This window comes from Lynx rufus, unplaced genomic scaffold (genome assembly GCF_022079265.1).
Source record: "Lynx rufus isolate CCGP_SWC_20201006 ecotype Redwood Valley unplaced genomic scaffold, mLynRuf1.p SCAF_2, whole genome shotgun sequence".
In the NCBI taxonomy this organism is placed as follows: Eukaryota; Metazoa; Chordata; class Mammalia; order Carnivora; family Felidae; genus Lynx; species Lynx rufus.
In genome coordinates, this window is record NW_025814834.1 from 152,172,313 (window position 1) to 152,198,299 (window position 25,987).

The window sequence follows — 25,987 nt, forward strand, 5'->3', positions numbered from 1 at the left end:
GTAGTGTTGCACCAGCAGTGTCTTTCCTTCTTTCGGAATGTTCTTGGCCATGTGTTGTTTCTGTTCCCTTTTCTTAACTGTGGTAGTTTATACTGTTCATTTAAACTATGTCTTCTAGAATTTCCTTTTCTGTATGTAACAAGTTATAGTGGGCAAAAGAGGAATTTGTGGAGAGCCTGCGTGTCTCAGTTGGTTAAGCATCTGACCCTTGACTTTGACTCATGTTATGGTCTCATGGTTCGTGAGGTGAAGCCCCGCATGATCTATACAGATCTCTCTCTCCCTCTCTCTCTGCCCTTCCCCTGCTCTCTCTCTCTCAAAATAAATGAATAAGCTTTAAAAAAAAAGAAGAATTTGTGTAAGACTGTGAACTCGGAAGGCAGAAGTGAAACAACAAACGTTACTCTCTGAAGGTCTTCATGACTAGATGCGGTGACAGAATTAAAGGTTCCAGGCAGTACTTGCTCTCTTACCTCCCACCTCCAGCTTTTCTTCCCAATTAGTGGCCCTTTGACTAACAGCAGCCTCAGGACCACCACCATTCATTTGGTGTGTGGCTCGCTGAAGAGAAGCCCAGCTTCCTTAGGTAATCCCACAAGCCTTGCGATCCCACTTTGGTGGCTGAATGTGCTTGGTGGTTGACTCTTTTCTGATCCTCCACTTCCTACTGGACGCACACTTCCCAGAAACTCCTATAATTGTCTTTTGGCCTAATTTCCATAATAAATTCCTCATCATAAAACACACATGGTTCTGCTTCTAACATCTCCCTGTTGATCTCTGAAAACCCACACTGTTTACCCTGGCCAGCAAGGCCTTCTGTGACCAAGGCTCTGACTCTCCAGCATCATCTTGTGAAGTTCTTGTGCTTCAAACTGAGTTTCACTCTAGAATACTCTAGCCTCTGTGTATCTTATATAGTTTCACACCTCTGTGCTTTTTGCTTGTTCTGTTTTTCCCCTCAAAATACACTCCTTTTGCACTTTTGTGTAATTAATTTCTGTTGCCTCCTCAAGCTTAGGCCCAGGTATTATCTCCTCCAAGAGTATTTGGCTGTCACCATGGACCAGGTTAAGTGCCCCTCCCTTGGGCTTCCATTGGCCTCTCCATGATGTCCTATATACATTGTTTTGAACCCTGCTATTTCCCCTCCCTGGACTATGTCTTTCTCGGAGACAGGAGCTATGTCACATTTGTTTTTTTTTTTTTTTTTTTTTTCAACGTTTATTTATTTTTGGGACAGAGAGAGACAGAGCATGAATGGGGGAGGGGCAGAGATAGAGGGAGACATAGGACCGGAAACAGGCTCCAGGCTCTGAGCCATCAGCCCAGAGCCCGACGCGGGGCTCGAACTCACGGACCGCGAGATCGTGACCTGGCTGAAGTCGGATGCTTAACCGACTGCGCCACCCAGGCGCCCCAACATTTGTTTTTAAATCCTTAGTGTCTGTACAGAGCCTAACACAAAATAAGCTTCCAAAGTGTTTTTTTTTTTTTTTTTTCCAACGTTTATTTATTTTTGGGACAGAGAGAGACAGAGCATGAACGGGGGAGGGGCAGAGAGAGAGGGAGACACAGAATCGGAAACAGGCTCCAGGCCCTGAGCCATCAGCCCAGAGCCCGACGCGGGGCTCGAACTCACGGACCGCGAGATCGTGACCTGGCTGAAGTCGGACGCTTAACCGACTGCGCCACCCAGGCGCCCCCCAAAGTGTTTTTTAAAGTGAGCAGAACTAGCTGTTCTAAATGAGTTTGGCTTGATAAATTACATCTCGGTATCTTCAGAAAATCAACACAATGCTAAAACACCATGTATAATAAGACCAAGCAAATGGAGGTAAATATGGTAGAAAATGGGTGGTTAAGGTAGTGGATTTTATGCCCCAATAAAGAAAGAAACAGTAATCACTGGAAATCAGCAAAGGGTCCCCAAGAAAATATTTATTGGTTCCCAGTCATTTATGAAAGATATTCTTTGAGCCAGGCACTGTATTAGACACTCAACATACAAAGGTAGCTAATTTTAGCCCTGAAGTGAGTTCAAGTTTCATGGGACAGCCACACCTGAGCAGCATCTGCATAGGTATAGTAATAGCTGCCTTCAGGACCTATGGAAAACTTTACCCTAAAGCTGGTGATTAATAGATCAGTGTTTACCCGAAGATACACTTAAAGTAACAAGCACTGATCTTTTTCTCTTTTCTCTTCACCTACTTTTGTTAGTGATATATATCATGATATTGGAGAGAGAGTTATATCGGTGGCTGAATCAAAGTTGGGAGGGATGGTAAAGATGGTAAGTAGGATCTACAACTCTTTGTGGTTGCAATAATAAAAACAAAATTCAATCAGATGAATGTAACGTTCTGTACACGAGCCTTAAGTCCCAGTGTCCCTAGGTAGAGGTTACCACAAGATGCATTCCAACGGGAAAGAACTTTCTAACAATAGGAGCCATTGTCCAGAAGTGGAACAGACTATCCTGGGAGATCACGTGCTGCCCTCACCGGAGCTCTGAAGCAGAGGCCGGAAACCCCCGTGGATGCGGTGAGATCTCAGCGTTGTGTTGTTTCACACACCCTGGCCTCAACCACATGAAGAATCTTATTTGTCTGTTGTTGGGTCAAGAGATGTTCCCTCCAGCTGTTGAGAATCTTGTCGCCTGGGTAAAATAACAGGGCATATTTTACAAGAGCTATTAATATGGGCTGTAAGTGTGCTGTGAGGCACCAGGCCAACAGCTGGATGGAAATGGCAGGTTCTGGGCCAGCTGAAACCCTGCTTTCAAGTGTTGCATGTTGCGCACACACACATAAACACACACACATGTGCGCACACGCATACACACAACCAGCTTGGGAATGTTAAACGGCTCCAGATTTATTTTTTAATATGAACTAAAATGTGGAGTGTGGCCTAGAGGTACACAGAACCCGGCGAGCCTGCTCCTTCACGCCACAGGCCGGAGGCATCTGGCCCAGGCCTAAAAGCTGCTGGAGCTCCGCGAAGATGAAGGGTTCGGGAAGGCATGCCCTCCTCCTCAGCCAGGTGACCGGGCAGAGGAACCGCAGAGCAACCCGGGCCGTCACAGCATCTGGGTGATTACCTAGTCAGATTGCCACCGCACAACAGTGAGATCTCTCTTCTTCAGGCAGTCAACGTCCCTTGGTGAGTCATTAGAAAAAGTAAGATGCTACCTAGATTCTACATAAAATACAAACACTTGTATTTTATGTTCCATCCCTCAGCCATCATGTTCCTGTCTCACAAAAGTCACAGATTTACTCCGGTCATGACCGAAAGGAAAGGGCGGCGGAATGGTAACACATTGCTCTGCAGCTTCCAGAATGTCGTCTTAGGGAAACGGGACTGGGGACTGCCGTTTGCAAGCTTTCGGTTTAAAATGATTAAGGGGAGGCGGGAGGCAGGAGGAAGAGGTGTCGTTTTTGTCTCTGCTATTGTTCTGCAGTCGTTTCTGTGATGTTCAGAACGACACTTAATCAGTCGGGGCCCCTGTTTATCAGCTCGCCCAAGACAGGCCACGGGATTTATTTTGTCAATGAGCCTTGTTGTCTTTCAGCAGCCTCCATTCCAGAGAGGAGCGTTTACTACTTGGCTCTCTGAACAATGTCTGATAGAGCTAATAGCTTGAGGCTTTTTATCCGTATCCACATTTTCTATCTCGCCCATAGTGCTGAAGGTGGAGTTGAGTGAAATGTTTGCACTTGCTGAAAGTCTGAACTCAGACAAGGCGTCAGGATTTTCTTACTGGGACCAGAGGCTGTCAGGCTGATTTGATAGGGTGCTATTGGCAAAATCAAAATACATCTGAACAGGTATTTTTAAGTCTTCATTGAGGACTTTTCTCATCCTTCGTCAATGGTCTTGATTTCATTAAACAAAAACAAAAACAAAAACAAAACTCCGCCTGGCTTCTACTCTGTCAAAAGCAGACTTATTGTTACCCTAAAACGGTACAGCACTTGCCAGTTGTGTTTTGGTTTTCAAGCTGTTCAGCATCTGAGCACAGAAATGTATTGTTCTGTCCCAAATAACCTCTTTATATATTTTGAAGACTCAAAAGCAACATAATTAGCTTATATACTTTTACTCCTAACGTAATTGTGTATCAATTTTTGTCATTTTCAAAATACTGTCACAGTAAATCTGAAATGATATTATCAGGAGTTTGTTATTTGGGATCCCATGCTGTATTTCAGTAATTATGCAAATTAATGAAGTAAGACAATCTTATTTGGAAGCGATTCACATGATAAATGGAAAATAGAACACAAGAACATAGTTAAACTCAATTCTCATTTTTACAAGCTGTGCCTTATCATATTACTGGACTGAAACACAGGCTTTCATTGTGAAATGCGGCATCTGTAACAAGTAAGATCATTATTAAAATTAAGCATTAAAGAGTATATTCTTTGCTCTTTCTTTATGCAGCTTGAGAGCATAATGTGTTCTTCAAATTGCTACCATATTGTTTCAGAAACGCTTATCAATGTGAAGTGTCATTCAATTTCATGGAGTCCTCTGTTCCCATTCCCTCAATTGTAAACCAAACAAGAAAACAGATGCGTGATTGCAGCTCTTTTGAGTATTAACTTTCAAAAAGATGTGCCTTTCCGCCAAATTCCAAATATTTTTGTTTTGTGTTAAATTACTCTCACTCCAGATAGCTGCTTCTGATGACTCGGAGAAGCAGCAGTCAAAGCAGTACCATGAGAATTTGTCTTCAGAACCATCAGACTTCCCTTGCCTTTGGAGACATACGCCTCTCCCTTCTGCCTCCATCTTCGGGAGCTCCATGCTGTCTCCTGTGCTCGCCTACCTATTATAGCCGGTGCCGAGCAAAGAAGGTAACATCACTTATTCCCTAGCAGGGTTCCGTGCCCGTGATTCCAGGGGGTACTTGCACTTACTCTGTAGAGAGTTAGAAACCCTATGTTGGAAGGGATCCTTGCAGGCTGATACACCGTTTTCTTCTTGTCACTTCAAAGACAGTTTGTTTACTCTTTTTCTGCCATTGTTAGTGAGTGTTGTTTTGTTTTGTTTGGTTTGTTTGGATGTTCTTGCTTTTGGTGAGCTAAAAAAATCGGCCTCTCTGTACTTCATAATCACTAACCTTCATTTGCCTTCTAGGGTAACACGGAACAAATCGACCTACCTTCTCCACTTGACAGCTTTCCAAATATCTGAGGAGAGTAACCACATCTTTCCTTCGCCTCCTTTTAGCCAAGTTAATCATTCCCGGTTCTTTCATTTGTTCCTCATTTGACATGGTTTCCAGATTCTGCCAGACATTTTCCCTCCCCACCGCCCATCTGGACTGCCAACTCTGAACAAACTCTAGTTTCCCAATGCTATGGAATATGGTATCAGAGACGGAACACAATTCTCCAAGGTTCCAGAACTGACATAGAGATAGCACATGACCTAGAATTTGGTATCTATACTTCCTTTGATGGGGTTTGCTAGCTACCCCAGCTTTCTTTCGGTGAAAATTTTTTAGACATACTGTGCATCAAGCATGGCACTGGAGAGACAATAATGAACAAGACCCAGTCCTCACCCTTGAAGAATCTGTAACAGAGATCCACTCACCTATAAACATCATATGAGGTGAACACACAGCGATAGGCCCGTGGATAAGGTACAGGAGGGAGAGGTTAACAGTGACGGACTTTGCAGAGGAAGTAGTACTAAGCAGAGATTCGACTGCTGCCAAGCCAGGTCTTTCCTTCTGATTGTAGATTTTCAAGTATAGAAGTGCACTTTTTTTCTGGTAGCTGTCAAATGACAGACTGTTCACTTTTAAAGGGAGTTCAGAGCTCCAACTTCAGTGACTATGGAACTTCAACTCCACCTTCTCTAGGATGAGACCAGCACAGCCAGTGCACCTGGAATTCTGAAGAATTCTGCTAGTAGATATCATTTTGTTACTTAAAAGGCCTCTAGAACTTATACTTGACGTGATCTTTTCGCCTGGTACCAGCATCCTGTTAGGGACCCTTGGTCTTACATCTCCAAAAGGTGATAGCAAAGGTTCAAATCTACAAAGTCAACCATGTTGTTAAGGAATACACACTTGCAGATGCCACTTTGGGAAAAAAATGTAAACATGAATTTATAGCAAAGGCCTGTCACCAAATTCTGGCTTGGTGACTTACCCCAGGAATTGGGTGGCTGTTAATAATTTTCTGCTCTCGTATCTAAAGCTGAAAGCAGGGGTGCCTGGGTGGCTCAGTCAGTTAAGCATCTGACTTTGGCTCAGGTCACGATCTCATGGTTTGTGGGTTCGAACCCCGCATTGGGCTCTGTGCTGACAGCTCAGAGTCTGGAGTCTACTTTGGATTCTGTGTCTCCCTCTCTCTCTGCCCTCTTCCACTTGCACTCTGTCTGTCTCTCTCTCTCAAAAATAAATAAACATTAAAAAAAATGTAAAGCTGGAAGCCGAGATAAAGTGTCGAAAACCAAACTTTGCATACTGAATAAAACAAAGCAGAAAGATGTGTTTAGTGCAAGGCTTCAACCTGCAAGCCAGGAAACTCAGAGCTATAGGAACAATGAGCTGGGTTGTTTCCAGACTAAGGGATTTTTGGGGGGCGGGGAGTAAATGCAGAAGTTATTTGGCTTTTCAGCTGATTGGTTTCCCAGTGGGCTTCTTTCTTATTTGGTTCGGGGCAGCTAAACAAGGGAACAAGGAAGTCCAGAGATGGCATGAATAGATTTGGCACTTAGGGTTTGACTAGTGTTCTCTGCTGATATCTGAGAAGAGTTATAAATTCCTGCAAGGTTAGGTTAGGTTTCCTTTATGCTCCTGTGTTGACCATCTCCATTGTTCCCCTGACATACATGACTCCATTTTAGTTTGGTTCTGTAAAAGATAACCCCAACCTACCTCTATTGTGTGCCCTGCCTGGAAAACAGGAATCAGTTCCGTACGCATCTTATCACATTACTGCTATTGATTTGCAGTTTCTTTGCTTTTCCCATTAAACTCCAGCCCTTTACAGTGGCCCATTTTGTTTCTAGCTTACTTCATTGCTGCTTCTTGCTGTGGCTGAGGGTGGGCACCAAGGGAGGGTTGATGAGTGATGTAGTGAAGCGGGAGGGAGGGTGGAAATGTGGGAAGCTGGACAGAGGACTTAAAATTTCCTTGAGGGTAAATACTGCGTATAAAAACATTTCTGGGGATTGAAGCCCAGTGTATTTGGCAGGAAGCAGAAAACATTTGCTTATTCTGCTTGACAAGGTCTAGCCTATGTGAGGCACCATGAGAAAAATACTGGTTGGCCACCTTTCCCACATACAGTTTACTTTGCCTTCTGTGTGTACTACTGCTGATAAAGTGTAGATGACCATAAGGATCAAACACAGGGGGATAAACAAAAACACTCAAGGAAATGCTTTATTTATGTTGCCATTTACCTCTGTAATCATGGGCATAGATCTTTCTTACATAGGGTTGAAATACAATTTCATCTTCTGTTGTTAATCTCTGAGAGATTGGAGTTTTATGGCTCTGGGCTTTAATTCTTTGGCATCAGAGGTGACCTTGACAATGCCAAGTTATAAAAATGGCTTAAATTTGTGCAACACTTTAGAGTTTAATAAAAACACGGCACAGGATAATGTTTGCACATTATGCCACTTTGAGTTAAATAGAAAGTTGCTATTTCTGTCTTACAGGAGAGGAAACTGAGGCTCAGAGGGGCTCAGAGTTGCTTCAAGGTCATCGGTGGTAATTTACGGAGTTGTTGGTATGTGCAAGTCTTTGCATTCTGGCTCCAGAACTTTCTCTGCTGAACAACACTGCCTCTACTTGTAGTAGTGGTTATAGTTTATAAGGTCTCAGTGCATGTCTTATTGTAAGTGATCCTCACAATGTCCCTCTAAGGGAGATTAGGCAGACATTATAAGGCATATTGCTTCCTTTGCTCAATCAATTAACAGGCTAAACTAGAAAGAATCATGCTTAATTAAAACTCAAAGACATCTTTTGATATCCATAGTATTTTATTTGGCTTTCAAAGCTCTAAGGCTCTTTCATACCAACATTCATGCAGCATACCTACTATTTAGGGAAGTTCTATGGCTAGTATCAGTTTTTATTTGAAGAAAGAGATACTACTAAGTAAGAATTGACACTCTGTGGTTTCCAGGTAGGTCTCCTGGATGAAAGCTGGCTGGCAAACTGTAAAGTCACATTGTTAATCTTTCTTTCTTTTCTTCCTCTTGCATGGCTACACTCTTCTATTTCTAATAACATTCAAACTCAGTCACCACCAGCAGCTTATGACTTGTCTACACTTTGAGACAGTCATTCATTACCAGAACAACGTTCTGGCTACCTGTGCATTTTTCCTGCTGTGACTGCCAGCTGCCCCCACCGGACAAAGTTCTCTGCAGATCAGCTCCATGGGCATGACACCTGTGAAGCTGCACGGGACATCATCCTCAGAAAGATCCCATGCTTGAGTGCTCCACTGTCACCAACTTGAAATTTTTACTAATTTTGAACAAGGGGCCCTGCATTTTCATTTTGTCCATGGCCCCACAAATTATATAGCTGGCCTTGGCTATCCAACCAAACTCACTGCAACATACACAGACATTCACATTCTTGTTCCCTTCATTTAGTTCAGAGGTGTAGACGTCTATCTAAGATACCAGAACTAGTCTTTGGCTGAAAACATTTTCTAAAATACAAGGGCTTGTGGTTATATTTTCTTTCTTATAAGAAAACAGAGTTACACAGCTATCTTTTAAAAAGTTCTTACAGTAAAACTCGGGCTTCTGTTGCATAAGAAAGTACTCTACTAAAGAGGTGTCCTGGTTGACATAGACAGAGAGAGACAGAGACAGAGAGAGAAAGAGTGCCAGATAGGGAGAGGAGTCATCTGCAGATAGTTACAAGTGAGTTTCAGACTCCTGTGCTTGGGGACTGAAAACCTCAGAAAACTGGAAAACACAGGAAATGTTGAACTTTTTCTTTTTGCTCTCTCCTTCACTCTGGTGCTGACTTCTCCATAATCCAACCCCATTGCTTTTTCTTTTCCTATTTTCTAGTTCCTCCTCAACTCCTTTTGCCCTCCTCTTTTTCTTCTCTCCTCCTTCCTCTCCAAGATGCATATTCTTTTATTTGGGTTATTGACTATAAAGGTATGTCCTTTGTTCTTAATTCAAAAAACAACTGACCTGCCATATGATCTAGAAACTCCACCACTGGGTGTTACCCCCAAATAAAAAAAACGCTAATTTGAAAAGATACACACACCCCTGTTTACTGCAGCACTATTTAAAATAGTCCAATTATGGAAGCAGCCTAAATGTCCACGAACAGATGAATGAATAAAGAAGATGTGGTACCTACATACAATAGAGTATTACTCAGTCATAAAAGATTCAGATCTTGCCATTTGCAACAACATGGATGGATCTGGAGGGTATGACGCTAAGTGAAATAAATCAGAGAAAGACAAATACCATATGATTTCACTCATACGTGGAATTTACGGAAAGAAACAAGTGAACAAAGGGAAAAAGAGACAAACCAAGAAACCGACTTAACTATAGAATAGCTACCAGAGGGGAAGTGGGTTGGGGGTTGGGTGAAATAGGTGAAGGGGATTGAGTGCATTTATCATGATGAGTACTGAATAATGTATGGAGTTGAATCACTGTATTGTACACCTGAAACTAATATAACGTTGTATGTTACCTGGAATAAACATTTTAAAAAGAAAGAAAAAAAATAGAAATTTTATACATTCCCATTTTTTTTTTTTTTGAAGCGCAAGCTGAGGAATAAAAAGCTAAACTAGAATTACATTGGAAGGAAATACTTAAGAAGTTGACTAATTGAAGAGCCCATGATTTTGTATAAAATAATTGTTTTCTTGTCAGTTGCTCCTGGTTAGTTATCAAGTTCTCCAACCCAAATTTATTTAATGACTATATAAGCATTTTTTACTACATCAGACTGCCTTCTCATTAATGGAATTGGATTATAGAATTAATTTAAAAACCCTAAACGTAGCACATGGTTATCTAGGTTCTATAGCTAGTGAAATTTGCATCTTCCCAATCTGAGTAGGGCACAAAGAGAGGCATTAGAGTGAATAAAATGAAAATGCACGATCCCTCCCTGAAGAAATTTACGGAGTAGTTGGGGGAAAATGCACCAATAATTACAGTGCAACGTGAGAACCGGTAGTCGGGAAATGGAACCACAGTACAGGAACAGGGCCTTCAAGGATGTGAGTATCATTAAAGTCTCGAGTGAGATCGGAGAAGGCTCTTGAACAGCACAACTAGCAAACAAGGAGGGGCATGACTTTCAGCAATTTTCAAAGTTATGAAAAATAAAAAAAATCACACACTTGAATTCTGATAGGAACTGGACTCTTCCTTTTGCTGGGAGTTTAGAAAGGTCTGATAAGCACTGTTAGTAAGATAATTTTGGGAAAGCGATGGAGGGTGGCACAGCTTTTTAGCTCGCTCCTCAGGTCTGTGACAAATATTAGTAATTAATATGATTTAGAGTAAGTTACCTAACCTCTTTTATGCCATTACTTCCTTACCTGTAAATGGGTTTATGAAGAGTATTTATCTCATGGAGAATTGCTATGAGGATTAAGGGAATTTATATGCTTAGCAGAATAAAAGTATAGTCAATATTAACATTATTATTATGTTGACAGTTTCAAAGGAGTGTTCACACTTACAGGAATTTTCTTCATAAGCAATCAAGTCAGATACAGATTTTTTTCCCTTCATCTTTTAAAGCTGAGTGTCTGGAAGGCAAATTTGAGGACATTTTCTTAATCAGTGGCATTGATTCTCACTTTTTCAACATATCATTGCTCGTTTGTATTGAAACTTGATAGTAAATGCTAAAAAAAACCTGTTGACCATTGGCTGGGTTACTGACAGAGTCATGGAAAGAGGGCCAATAATTAAGGAGGAACTTGGCTTCACTGGCTGGTGAATGGGGCCACGAAAAGAGTATTTTCCATGGTTCACACGTGAGTGAAAAAGGTGGGCATCAGAGCCTAGGAACATTTTGTGCTTTCCAGCCACAAAACCTTGGGCAAGTCATTAAGCAGCTCTGAGCCTCTGAAAGAAAGAAAGAAAGAAAGAAAGAAAGAAAGAGAAAGGAAGGAAGGAAGGAAGGAAAAAAAAAGGAAGAAGGAGGAAGGAAGGAAAGAAAGAAAGAAAGAAAGGAAGGAGGAAAGAAAGAAGAGAAAGAAAAGAAAGGAAGGAAGGAAAGAAGGCTACTCTGCTTTCTTCACAATATTATGTTGAGCTTTAAATGGAAAGATGTGGGGCACCTGGGTGGCTCAGTGGGTTAAGCCACCGACTCTTGATTTCAGATCAGGTTATGGTCTCACAGTTGGTGAGACTGAGCCGTGTGTAGGGCTCTGGGCTGGCAGTGCAGAGCCTGCTTGGGATTCTCTCCTTCTCTGTCTGCCTCTTCCCCTTTCTCTCTCTCTCTTTCAAAATAAATACATAAACTTAAAAAAATAAATGGAAAGGAGTGTATAAAAGTAGCATATAATTTGGCCCTAAAATTTTAATTTTTTTTCATAAAAAACTAAACTTGTATGTGAACAGTAAGATTATGTTTACCTTTGTCTGTGTCAAGTGTTTCATTCTTCCTCCTGCTTATTTCCTAGTCATGGATAATCTAGGTGAGCGTTCTGTTACAGTGGCAGCACATTGGAATACCTCAGGGGTTTTAAGAGATGCAGATGTGTGGGCCCTACACTTAGGTACCTTGACTTACATTTTCTGAGTCCAGCTCAGTCACTAGCAATTACAGCAGAGGAGAAGGAACACAAGCTGTCTTTGTGAAACATTTATGAAAGAGGCAGGGTTGGAGAATGGTTGAAGCTTTGAACTAAAGAGGAATTCACAACATGTTCTGCTTAATTTTCTAAAGCACCTTTTCAGAAGCATGACCTATGAATTAAAGCATGTTGGTGGTGGACCTTTTCACCATGATGACTTCACTTTGGCTTCTCTTGTTTGGCTCCTCACAGCTGTACTGAGAAGAGTTCTCATATTTTCTACATACTTAAGTTCCATATTCTATAGGTGAATTCAGGGAATGCTATATTACCTACTTGTTTTGCATGAAGTCTTTTCCAATGTCTTATTACCTGTTTTTTGTTTGTTTTGACTCAGAATCTCTTCATCTTCCTCTACACAGACAAGAACTTTTGCCTTCTGGGATGTCTGTATGAAACTTTATTAATCCCCCTTGGGTGAAATTCTGTAGCACACTCCACATTTCCCATTCTTTGCACTCTGCCCTCTTCTCCCTACCTGCTATTCAAAGGGTAGAGACCATGAAGTTTCCTCTGGACCCAGGGCAAATAGAGAGGTAATAAATGAGCGTTTTGTAAGCCCCAGTTCTGGTACTGGTGATTATCTTCCTTTATGAGAAATCGAGAGGCCATATCTGGGTAAGGAATGGGGTCTCCTCAGAAAGTGAGTAGTCAGCAATTTATTTCTAGATTTGGATGCCCAGGAAACCAGAGAAACCTGATTTACCAACATGATTTGTTATCTAGCATAAAGGGCATTTTTTTACAGCCCCTGGTTCCCTGTTCTGAGAGACTGGCTATAACTTTCAGGAGTATCTAGTTTGTGGCCAAACACAGGTCCATTTTGACTTATTAGGAGAAAAAGCAACTTGGGGACAAAACAAACTGCTTTTAGAAGGGAGAAGAGTTGCTTCTAGCCATAAAAGTAATCCACACTCATTGGAAAGGTTTTGGAAAATGAAAGAAGATATACAGAAGTAAAATAGACTGAATATTCACCAGCAAGAGATACAAGAGTTGTTAGCATTTCACTGCATTTTATAACATATTTTCTCTACGCATGTAGAATATTTTATAAAATTAGAAAATTCTAAATATGAAGTTTTGTATCCTATTTTATACTTAATTTTATCTTATTAGCATTTTCCACATCAATAAGTATCAGCTAAAATTCGCACTTTTTTTCCTTAAGTAATCTCTGCACCCACTATGGGGCTTGAACTCATGACCCCGAGATCAAGAGTCGCATGCTCTACTGACTGAGCCAGCCAGGCGTCCCTCAAAATTGCACTTTTAATGACTGTATAATATTCCACTGTGCATGCTCTTATTTTTAATAATAAAAACCTTACATTTTAAAATATTTGGGGTCTTTTTATTTAGTATAAATGAAGCCTAAAATATATCTCCATACACAAACTTTTAATGGGTTTCTCATTTTTTAAAATGGGTCCTGAAAAGAAGGACTATGGGCCCTTGGTCCATGTTCCCAGATTTCACTGGGGTGAGGTTGTTTCTGCCTCAGAACATGCAGAACATGCAGAACATGCGTTGCAATCTACCTTTGCTGAGCAAGGCACACTTTACTCGAAACCACATTTCTGGTTCATTTCCCTATAATGGATTACAAAAAACAGAAAGAACCCAACCTAAGACTCCATCAGTTCTAAGATGTACCATTATGTAATACAGCAACGAGAAAGAATGCTACTGATTCAATTAGGATGCACCAATTGTAGGACGTATCTAAAATGCAAAAATGTTAAGGTTTGTAAAAATGTGCAACTCAGAAAGGAATATGCCTTTCATTTTATTCTCTTTGAGAGCATTTCTTTGGACCTTTTGCAAGTGGATCAAGATGGATCTGACATCAAATTCAGGGACAATGGCTGTCTTTGTCTGATGCACTGACACAGCCTCTCTGCCTTCTCTCCGTCACTTCCCCACCCCCAACCCCTCTCCAGGACTATCCCCACCATAGCCATCATTACAGTTCTTCTGATGACCCACCTGTTGTTCTATTCTCTTCATTATGCTTCAGAATCATCTGGCTGGAATTAAGAGAGCTATCTAGGGGTAGTGGGGGGAGTAAGAGTAGAGTTTGAATATTGAGTCATTTGAAATTTTAACCTACCCATCTCTTACAACATATTTGGATTACCGAGTTATTTTTGTATGACCACCCATGCTAGCCAGTTTTTGCTTTTATAGGTCAATTCCTACTGTTCTAAAAACTAACTCCCAAATTTCATATCTATTCTTCCCTATTTACACCGGGAGAGAAATGCACACATACACACATAAGTTATACCACCTTCCCTCCTCTCTCTGGAGTATGTGTATGTGATGTAGATACATATGTACATATCATATATACATATACACTTCTATATATACTTGTATGTGTATACTTCATGCTTATAAGTATATATTTTATACTGTATGCCTTATACTTCTTGGAAGAAAGAGGACACTCATATATACGTCCATATTGAGAAACACATACCCATACTTTATTAATCTACATATTTCATAGAAAAATGTACACATTTATCCATAGTCAGCACCGTGGAAGAGACTTTAGCTATATCCTTTTATTTTGTTTTGTAAGTGGGTCAATATCTAATACCTTTCTTTTCACCACCAGAGTTCTGGGCTAGTTGAGATAAATAAAAGGTAGATGAAGATAAAAATATCATTTTATTTCTAATTAAGCATTGAGCTGAAGAATGCAGTATAGACATGAGGCACAATAGGCTTACTACTAAACATAGCCCAGAATTCAAAGAACTCTGCCTTTAGTCACAGACAACACTGGACCACTACAACCTTCCGTCTCCCCCAAGAGGGGCAGAGACTTAATCCCAAAGGTTACTGCATGGTGCAGAGCCGATGAGAAGATGTGCTTTCCAAGGGCAAGTCATTTCCTAAACACAGTGAGGGGGAAGGGGTGAGCCAGCCATGCCTGCTTTCTCTGCGTAACTCATCTGTTACTCATGTCACTCCACGACTGTGAGGAGTGGTGCAGGAGACCAGAAGCATTAGAGAAGAAAACGCTCCTCTTGGAAGCCTGATGAGTGGGAAAGACACATTTCTCCCCCAACACTGGATTTTATTTTAGAGGAGAAAACTGAGGCCAAGAAAATTTCATCCACTTTGTCAGAATCATGTAGCTAGTTAATGGCAGAGCGGGTCTTAACATTTTTCTTCTCCTGACTCCTACTTTCCTTTTCTTTTTCAGAGGAGAGGGAACCAATGGGCTAATTCATAATAAAAATAAAACCTAGTAATTCATTCAACTAATACTTACCGAACACCCACTGTGTGCCAGCCACTGTCTGGTCTCTGGAGATAGTGCTGAACAATTTAGAACAAGTACCTGCCTTCTTGAAATTTACCTCCTAACTGGGGAGACAGATAATAAACAACCAGCTTCAAGTAGGCCACATGGTACAAAGACAAGTGAGACAGAGTGAGAGTGACAGAGGCTACTCTTTCCAGAGAGCATCCTGGGAAGGCCTCCCTGAGGAAATAAGATTCGAAGAGAGGAACCAGCTATAGAAATACTGCAAAAAAAAGCATTTAGGTTGAGGGGATGGCTGATGTCTTAAAGACCCACTGAGTCCCAATGTGTTGGGTTTTGAATGCGTGTTTGTGCTAATTTAAAGAGAGGAGGAAGGGCAGAGAAAGTAACAATCAAATGAGTAGACACTTTGGACCCCACATGGAGGATGACTACTTTTCCCTATTCCTAAGGCTAATCTTGTCAGCAGATACCAGTGATTAGAATCCTGGGTGAAACATCGCTAGAAGACCTTGCAAACTCTCCATTTTAATTCTCAGTTGAGCAGTGTTACTCTAGGTTACTCATCTGGAAGAATGCCTTGAAATGATCTTTATTGTCCTTTGGTTCTCGCACGCTAATAAGGCAGCATGCTCTCCAAGCAGGGAATGCCATACACATTCAGGGCTAGAGTCTCTCAAAATCCTGAAGCCGGCTGTATTGCTGGTTTACTGTCATCCCTTATTAGTGAAGGTGTCACAGACCTGACTCATGTCCCGTTGGGCATTTGGTATGTTTCTAGTGAATGCTTATATTACATTGATTTTGAATCACCAGTGGTATTAAGCGGTAAACAACACAGCTTTAGAAGAAGTCCTCTGAGCTTTTGGATATTAAGATATTCTTAACTTCTGCTCTGTTTTTGTTACAGCCAAGTCTCCGGTAAGTTCCAAAGGATTGTATAGCCTAGCTCATCATTAGGCTCGGGATCCATAAAACTTATGTTTCAAGCTAGTTACTACCGTCACTACAGTGTGACACGATAGGGACCCGCAGTGGTGTGAGATTTCTGGGAAACTGCACATTAAGAGCCAATCCATTCAGTTCACCTGGAAGAAAAGTCGTTGGGCAAGAAGTGGGAGGGTAGCAATGCCCGGGAACATTAACTTGCTCAGCATGGTGCTGAGCTAGTGTCTGCCAGGGGGGCTACATAATTAAGGTACATGGACTCCCCTAACTATGGGAGGGGAGGAGAGGTAATGGGGACTGGAACAGATCTGGAAAAAGCCTAGCTGTGTATGCATTAGTGTCTTTAAAAAGCACAGGTGAGGGAAATGCCTCTCAGAAGTAAGGGAAGAGAATTGAGGTGGCTAATCACATTCCTCTCTACGTTCCATCTCTCTGTGAAAAGCCAGGATAGAAAAGATGGGGAGATAAAAGTGCACTGTGAATTAACAACAAAGGAAGAGCCCTGGGTTCAGGCTGAGTGTGTCGTGCCCATCGTTGTATTCTCCCCTCCCCCAGCGCTCTCTAACACAGCGCCCCGCGACAATAGGAACTTGATTCTTATTTGTTGAAAGAGTTAGTAAATGAGCGAATAAATGAATGAGGTATGGATTAGGTACCTCGAATCAAAGCCCAGTATGCTTTTCAGGGCCTACCTGATAAATTAGTCTTTATGTAAAAATGAATTGTATAAAGGCAGGCTATGTAAGTGAACTCCAAAGTCACATTATATTTGACAGGATGACTTTGAATGTACTAATCTCATGCCTTCAGAAAGTTTAGAGAGGACTGTGCTCATGAGGCAGAAGAATAAATATGAACCTGTTCCTAGATTTAATATGACACAGAAATATTTATACGAAGTCTTTCAATGTAAGGTTTGTTATACCACTCAATTTAATATGGGCAAAATTTTGCTATTTATACACACAATTCACTTCTGCTGAGTTTAGCAGGAACTTCAGAAGTGCCTCCAAGACCTATGTAGGTTACACAAGATCCCTGAGACAAAGAAGGCCTTATCCTCTCTGGCCAGCATATTACTTACTTGTACTCAATTATCTGGATAGGTGTACATTTATTCACATCTATCCACCCAGCCTTCATATTCTTATCTATCCATATCCATCCATTTCTCAAATTCTCCATTCCTGAATCTATCCATACATACATCCATATATCCATCCATGGATCCATCCATCCATCCATCCATCCATCCATCCATCCAATTCATACTTTATAAGCACATGCTATATGCCAGGTCATGTGTATTGGGAATAGACATAACAAAGACGTGGTCTTTTGTCCCAATAGCTCATTATCATTTTTGTTATGAGCTACATCTTGGGTTGATACAGCATGTTGTTTAAACTTCTATTGTACTCTAATGTGGTACATTTGCCCATTTGCACAACTACAAAATTAGCTGATTAGGACCATGATTTGTTCCGATTTTCTAATCATGTCAATGAGAAATCTGTGCATCAGGGGAAGTATACAGTTTGCCTTAAGTTCTCCCAACTGTTGATGGCAGAATAGAAACTAAGATGTAGGTGTTCTTTATTATAATTCAGGGTTCCTTCTATCACCTCCTGTGCGTAGCTAAAGTGGGTGTTCACTTCCTGAACAGAATGTAGAGTCTATGGAGAGTCAGAGGTCCTGGGTCTAACTATCATTCAGGAAGACCCTGCAAGCCTTGGGAACCTAGAGACCAAAGAGTCTTCAAGAAGCCAAAAAGAGATCGTTGCTACAGCATCTTTTAATTTTTCAAAGAATATTTATGATGTGTCATTAGAAGCCTTCAAGCTTACACAAAACACTGCATTTACACATGACACCCACTTCAGTAAGAGCCTAAGGGGGGACTCATTAGCAGACAATTAGTTATTCAACTTGTTAAACATTAATTCCTCTTATGCCTCTGGTCTGCCCAGCGAAATATAACAGGGGGAAATATAGCAAACTAGAGTTACCGGTCCTTGTCAGCTGGCCTCCTTTTATTCTATAGGTCTAAATATTGCTTTGGTATGTCCTTCCATACCCCAGGGGCTCATGGAGGAGGAGGGCCACTAAAGAGAGGGGTAATGTTTTCTTTAATTTTTTTTTAAATTTATGAATGGATGCTCCTTTGCATGCAAGTACCATGGTAGTCTCAAGCTCCCACCATAGAGGACAGCCCCAGATGTCTCGGATGCTAAAGTTTTTAAGACTTTTGGCACATGAGGCTGTTGGTACCCACTGACATAATGACCATACTATGGGAGAAAAGATGATCCAGTAGTGAAGATTTGGCAAAGGAAGTATGGAGCAGAGAAAGGGAAATGAGAGCACAGATTCTAGATCCCCAGCATCTAGGGATCTTTGGGCAGGAGAAGGGAAGAACATGTAGGGAAAAAGAGGCAGAAAGCCAGAGGACCAGAGATGCTGCGTTCCGCAATGGAAAGCTTGCAGAGTCATGTCTGCAGAGGCATGGCAGCTCTTCTGAAGCATGGTGCAGGGTGAGGCTGATAGGATCCAGGCAAGGGGTCAGGGCATAGGCTACATGCCACAGGTATGGGGCAAGACTTCAGAATCAGCAGTCCACAATGTAGCTAAATAATCAGGGAAGGTTGGGTAGAGAAAGACCACCAACTTGCAGGGCCAGAACATTCCCAGACCTGCTCCTGGTTTCTGAGCATCCAGGTGGTCTGCAGGGCGAAGATGCACTGGTCTGAAATGGCCTATGTACTAGGTGGTAAGGACAGTGAAAGCCAGGGATTCTCAGTCTTATGAAAGAAGCCAACAGTTTGGAGACAGGACGTTGACACCAAAAAAGAAGGAGAACCAAGAAATGAAAGAACGGGGACAGCCTTGGTGATATTAGGAGGAGCCTTTACCCAAAGTCAACTGTGCCTCTAGACTCAGTTGTAAAAGAATCAATGCATTCTCTCCTTCTGCTTAAGTGACTTCAGTTGTCCTTTGTAGCATTTGCAACAGAAAGTGTCCTGAACTAGCAAGTTCTGGTTTCTTCAGGTTAGGACTCGCCTTGAGCTAAATTTTAAGAAATCACTGTTGTCATTCTCTGAGCAGTTTCTGGACCAGAAGTCCAGGACATACTCACAACTCCTCTTGGTAGAGACCCTTCTTCTCATTTTATAAATAGGAACACCCAGTCTCAGAAAGGTGGTCTCTTGCCCAAGGCTACAAATCTGGCAAAATTGTAAAGCTGATTCCAACCGACTCTGAAGTTCTGGTGTTTTCCCCCCTGCCATATTGCCCCCAGCCCCACCCCCCAGGTGAGGTTAATCCCCAAGATTTCTGATGACTCTTTAAGGCTTCCATTCCACTTTCCTGCCTGCAGCACTGTTAGCTTTATTTCTCCCCTTTTCTCTACTCATCAACACATACGGTTCTCAGAATAGGCCCCCAGGATCCTTGCTCATGGCTGGGGATGGCTAACTAATTATCTGTGCGTAGCATGCCAATGAGCAAAGACACCCATTATATATATATATATATATATATATATATATATATATGTGTGTGTGTGTGTATCTATATATCTATATCTATCTATATATGCTATTATATATACATAGAAGCTCTCTCTAGGGGCACTTGGGTGGTGGCTCAGTGGGTCAAATGTTTGACTTTGGCTCAGGCCATCATCTCCTTGTTTGTGAGTTAGAGCCCGCACCAGGCTCTGTGCTGATGGCTCAGAGCCTGGAGCCTGCTTCAGATTCTGTGTCTCCCTCTCTCTCTGCCCCTCCCTCACTTATGCTCTGTCTCTCTCTCTCTAAGATAAACGAGCATTAAATTTTTTTTTTTTTTAAAAGCAGCTCTCTCTCTATATAGAAGTTGCTGCTCGGTTGATGTTGGTGATATAACTCAGGAGGGGCACATATTTTCTCTTGGAAGCATTTACTGAACCCCAAGGCATGATGCTGATGCAGGCTAGGGGCAATAGGGTCTGGAGAGGAGCCCCCTGTCCTCGCCTCTCTCTCTCCCAGCCTCATCTCAGGTAGCTGAGCCGTGCCCTGCATGCCTGTCTGCCAGCCTGCCAGGTGGGTCTTCCCTGTTAGTGCCAGCCTGCTGCTTTATGTGGCACCGTGTGACTGATTTGATGACCTGTGACCTGACTGTCCATCTGGCCACTCAAGAGTTCGCCCGGCTGTTTACCTTTTTTTGCTGTGACTGAATTTCCATTGCCTCTCTCAGCATCTGACTTGCAAACCATTCTGCTCTGTCTGTTAAATGGATGAAAAGAGAGGGTGACCTCCTGCTGCCAGTTCCGCCCTGTGCCCTCCCCATCTTCGATCAGAATGCACCTGTGCTTCGGAGGCTTCCGCTTTCTCCTGAACTTGCCATTGCCTCCACAGCCGCCATCCCAGCTTGCCATGTGTGCGGTGCTCTGTGAAAGGAGAGACGTTTCATTTTGTACTTGGCAGGCGCTGAACTCAACTGGACAGTGAGACCCAGGAAATATGACACCATCTGCTTCCTGCCATGTTCTGGCTCCGGCACTTGATGTCAGGGCATCAGCTGTTACCTGAGCGCACTGGGTCCTGTGAAGTGAGCCATTCAGGAAACACCTTTGCTAACACTTTCCTCAACAGCACAATTTATACTGGCCAGCCTCCACTGCTGAGCATTTTTTCCTTCTTGACTCCCAAAGTAAAAATGTCTTCCTGCTTTCTAAGTTTTCCAAACAGAGTATATATGCATAATTATATAGGCACATAATAGAAATGTTTGCTTATTTGGCCATCCTTTTGTGTATGTGGACTTTTTTTCTGCTAGAGAGGTAGCTTTCTCAGATCAGTCCCTGGCTGCCTTGAAATGTATCAAGTGCTCTGTGCTTTGGTCTCCTCCCCATTCCAGGAGGTAGTGACGTCCTTAACTAGTGGTTAACTGAGGATTAGGCAGTCCAAAAGGAGGATTAAGCGAACAACTGTGTCATGGAAAATAGGAGAGACTGGTTGGGCCTCCTCCATGCTGGGAGTACCTAATCCAGCTGGCAGCACTCAGGGCTATAGGAAGGAATAGGGACTGTTTCCCTCTTGCCATGGTCCCTGCAAATCTCAAATTTCCCTGAACCCCTGACCTGCTGCTCTTTAGTTCTGGAAGCTGCCAGGCAGGTGGCATGGGTGATGCATTCAAGGCTGAGTTCTTTCCTGACTCAGTGGTTGTAATCCCGTTGTGGACAGACAAATCAAGCCACCTGTGCGGAATATTAAAAATGAAACAAAACGCAAAAAACAACACTGCCGATCTGTTAATGAATTTTCAGACTCAAAGTATGCCATCTGGAACAGACACGCTGGCTTCTGGAATCTGTGTTGCTTCTTTCCTCTTTCTTATGATTTTGACATGGCTTTGGTTAGCCATTTCTATTTTGATGTTTAAAGAGTGATATTACACAAAATCTGAATCTTAATTGAAAATGTATGCTTTTCTCATTTAAGTTGCTGACTCTTTGAAGAATTATAGCATTGCAAAGTTTTCCTGGTGGGGTTCCTGAGAAAATTCTTTTTGGTCACCAGATTGTTTCCTGAATTAGCTGAAGCCTCTAGGTCCTAGGTCATAAGAAAAAATGAAACAATTTGTCACAGTGTCGAGTATGACGCTAGAGAAAATGCTGTGTATGGATTGTAAGCAATGCATTGTTTTTTGTGAAAGACTGAGAGAATGGGTGGGCTGCTCATGAACATACGCTGCAGCCCCTGACAGCCAGACCATTACCATGACTTTTTAAAAAAAGTTTATTTATTTTGAGCGAGAGCACATGAGATTGGGGGAGGGGCAGAGAGAGGGAGAGAATCTCAAGCAGGCTCTGCACTGTCAGTGAAGAGCCCAACGTGGAGCTCGAACTCATGAACCGTGCAATCATGACCCGAGCCAAAATCAAGAGTTGGATATCCAGCCAAGTGAGCCACCCAGGCGCCCCATTGCCGTGATTTTATAAAATTTTTTTTAATGTTTATTTATTTTTGAGACAGAGAGAGACAGAGCATGAATGGGGGAGGGCAGAGAGAGAGGGAGACACAGAATCGGAAGCAGGCTCCAGGCTCTGAGCCATCAGCCCAGAGCCCGACGTGGAGCTCGAACTCACGGACCGCGAGATCGTGACCTGAGCTGAAGTCGGACGCTTAACCGACCGAGCCACCCAGGCGCCCCCCCACCCCCATTACCGTGATTTTAATAAGAGTCATGGCTATACTCAGCCAGCTCCACCACCCACTGGACTTTCCTCTGGGAAGCCTGATGAAATGCACGTGAGCACCATACATTTATGTGTGAACACACACACACACACACACACACAGTGTATCCATGCCATTGTTTTTACACCTGCTAGAACCTATGGACAGAACTGCTGTCTCCTCCCTGTGACTGATGAAGACAACTCAGAGCCCCTTCTGATCCATCTGCCTCTGCCAGGCTAAATTCTCCCTTTTGTGGGATGTTGAAAACTATAACCTATACTCTGGTCCTAGAGATGGCAGAGGTGGCATTAAAAATTTGCTCATGTTTTCAACTCAGAGGGTTAGATAATTATGTGGCTTGAATCGTCGCATAGACTATGGTTTGCTTAATTACTAATTTCTGGTGAACCATGTTCTATTGTTTAAGATCCTATTGTTTAATATGTCCTGGCCTTTGGACATTTGTAGAAATATCTGTGTGAACAGCACGGTAGTTCTTCACTGAAAAGAAGGCAATACAGGCGTGGTCCTATGCAGCAGTGGCCACTTTGTTGGCACTAAATGATAACTACTTTGGGCATCTTAGAGGATGCCATGTTCTCGTCAAAGAGCCCACCACACACAGAGAGTAAAGGATTAGGAGTCCCATAATGGAGATCCATTAAATGTTGTAGTGTTAGAAATAATTAAGGAGCATTTTATGATAGCACCAGCAGGCTAGTCAAGTGAATAATTCTTTTCAGGGTTTGCTCTTTCTCTCCATAGGTAAAGGATTTAGATGGATTTATGACATTGGCTGAAACGAATCAGTGGATAAACGATTATAGGATTTGAATGTGGTTAAGCCAAGATTAATGCTGCCGATTCTTGAGAACATAGGAGATGACTGTCACCCAAGTAAGTGAACTTGCAGTTCAAGATGTACTGTTGCTGGCCAACAGTTCAAATTCTCTGGGCACATCGACGTGCACACACTCTCTCAACCCAAACCCAGTATTCCCGTGTCACACTGTGAAGGGTGGTAAGCAAACAATAATGACAGAGGGCTTGAGATGTGGTGAATAAAGTACTCAATGTGACTAAACTGCTGCTTACTAGCATTCTCAGGTCACCAGGGTACCATTTAGGCCGGGGCCTTAACGAGGTCATTTACCTTTACCTACACCAGAACCATTACCTTAATTGCTACTCAGCCTTCATGAAAGTGTTTATGGGTAAACAGTTTTCACCAAGGGAGTTATTAACTACCCCCTGGATTACCATAGGATCAGGAATCATAAAAATAGTAGCAATTGTAGTCATAATAACCTATGTTGTGTAAGTATCTGTTATAAATGTCTTAAATTTTCACCACCACCATCACCACCCAGAGCAGCTTTAGGGTGAAGCACAGCATAAGAAACAGAGCACTGGTTATTAAAAAAACATGGATGGATGAGAGGGTCCTCCTTATTCATCAAGTCTGGAAAGCATAAAAGAACAAAAGGGCTGCCATACCTTAACCTACCTATTATCTCTATCTTTTTATACTTGTGCTGAGGAACTAGTAGTAGACATGTGGATTGTTCTCACCTTAAAGAGGGGGAAATGTGCTAAGTAAATATATTTTACATGTGTGCCCAAGGTCAAGGGAGAGCCAGAGTTTTGCAAATAGTGTCAGTTCCATCGTCATTGGCTCATTCTATGGCTACATGGCACCCAAATAAGTTGAAAGCAGATATTTCAATCCATGCCCCAGAAGTTTAAGTAAATTAAACAGGTGGGGGCTGTGGAGACCTAGCTATCTCTTTTTGTGGACTGCTTTTCCAGTCCCTTGCCATGCGTCTACTTAACAGTAGATTTCCTGTAGACTGAAAAATACCTAGACTGAATTCTTGGTTGAGTCAACCTGGAAATATTTCCCACATCAGTCCTAACGTGTCTAAGCTGATGTTCCACCCATATGGACTCATAAAGTCCTTTCTGCTTCTGGACCATTGTGATACACTTCTTCTCTCTCCTTAGTTGTCTGCATTACCTACAAAATAAAACTCAGCCTGAAAGAGTTTCATTCCATACACTCTGCTTTGGACCCTTACCCTTTTCTCTAGCTGTCACTTACAACTTCCCTACACATGTAGCACTCTGGATCATTTAGGCCTCATTCTGTATGCCTGCCCTACCAGAAGAAAGCAAGATAATGTAGTTAAAGAATTTATCAAATTGATCAATAAAGAGATAATCTTTAAATGAAACAAATGATCGTACATTTCCATACTGACTTCTTAAGTACAAATAAAAAACTTGGTATGAGCTGCTTCTTCTTCTTCTTCTTCTTTTAAATATGGAATGCTTCACGAATTTGTATGTCATCCTTGTGCAGGGGCCATGCTAATCTTCTCTGTATCGTTCCAATTTTAGTGTATGTGCTACCAAAGCTAGCACTGGAATGAGCTTCTGCAAGGACCCTATAGACTGAGTACGATTCTCTTTCTTGGTCAGTAGCGAACTAGATGGTTCTTCTTCCAAAGGGAGCCTTTGAAATATTTGAGGAAAACAATCATAGATCCTTCAAGTCTTTTCCTCATCAGGGTAATATTTCATGTTTCTTCAGCTGCTACTTACAGGAAATAGTTTCAAATTCCCTTCCATTCAGCTTACTTCTCAGATGAAATCCAGTTGTGTAATGCCTTTCTTAAAGAATAAACAGTATGGCACACAGACACATCATTCCCTTGATCCGGATTCCACACTTCTAGAGTTGTCTTCTCAAATTGTTAAAAGACGTTTTTGCAGCCACATCCTATGCGATTAACCCACGTTGGTCTTGCTGTCACCTAAAAAGCCTATATCTTTTAAAAACACACGCATGACTATCTTGAAGCCATCCCTCCTTCATTCTGTATTTATGCAGCTGGTCTATTGAGCATAAATGAAGGCCTTCACATTTATCCCTGTTGAAATCCATCTTGTTAGTAAGCCCAACATTCTAGCTTCTCAAAGTCTTTGATGATCCTGGTTCAGTATTTCGATCCCCTAACAAGTTCTCTCAGATGAAAATTGATCTACATACCATTTTTGTACTTGGAAAAATGTTGCTGTCACAGCCTTACACTCGAATCAAAGGAGACCTGTCTCAGCCTAGGTTATGAACTAAAAACTCAACATCTACAAGAGTGAAGAGGAAGGTAATAGAGAGTGGTAAGACCAGAGTGTGTTAAGGTGTCTTAGTTCACACCTGAATCACAGTAACAATATGTGGACCAACAATACCAAGTGAGCCTTGGCAACTGGTGGGTAAAAGTAGCTGTGTTTCCATGGGGTCACATTCCAGTGGCATTTAAAGTATGTCGAAACTAAGGCCAAATAGCTCCTGCTGTTTTTGACAACTCAAGCTGCAACAATGTGCAGTATATTTTTCATCTTAAGATAGTGCTCATAATACAAACTAATTAAAACAGGGCACAACAAAATCATGGACTGATTCTCCTACCACGCAAGGTTATATACCTTGCTCCTGCCCTCATGAAATTCTGCCTAACAACAAGGAGATCACAAGGAAGAACCCCCTGGAGACAACAGCCAAAACTTTCTACATTGCTAGTGGTAAATGTGGCCCAGAGAAGGGGCAGAGCAATTTGATTATGTATCACAGATTAGGTGAGTGTCCAGACACATGAACAAAGGGG

General features: G+C 42.0%; 1 non-coding gene across 1 annotated transcript; it reads right to left on the reverse strand.

The window, feature by feature from the left end:
• Positions 1-24,636: 24,636 nt before the first annotated feature.
• Positions 24,637-24,743, reverse strand: LOC124516689 (U6 spliceosomal RNA). Its single transcript, XR_006963099.1, has one exon. It is a non-coding gene; the product is annotated as a U6 spliceosomal RNA (small nuclear RNA).
• Positions 24,744-25,987: the final 1,244 nt, after the last annotated feature.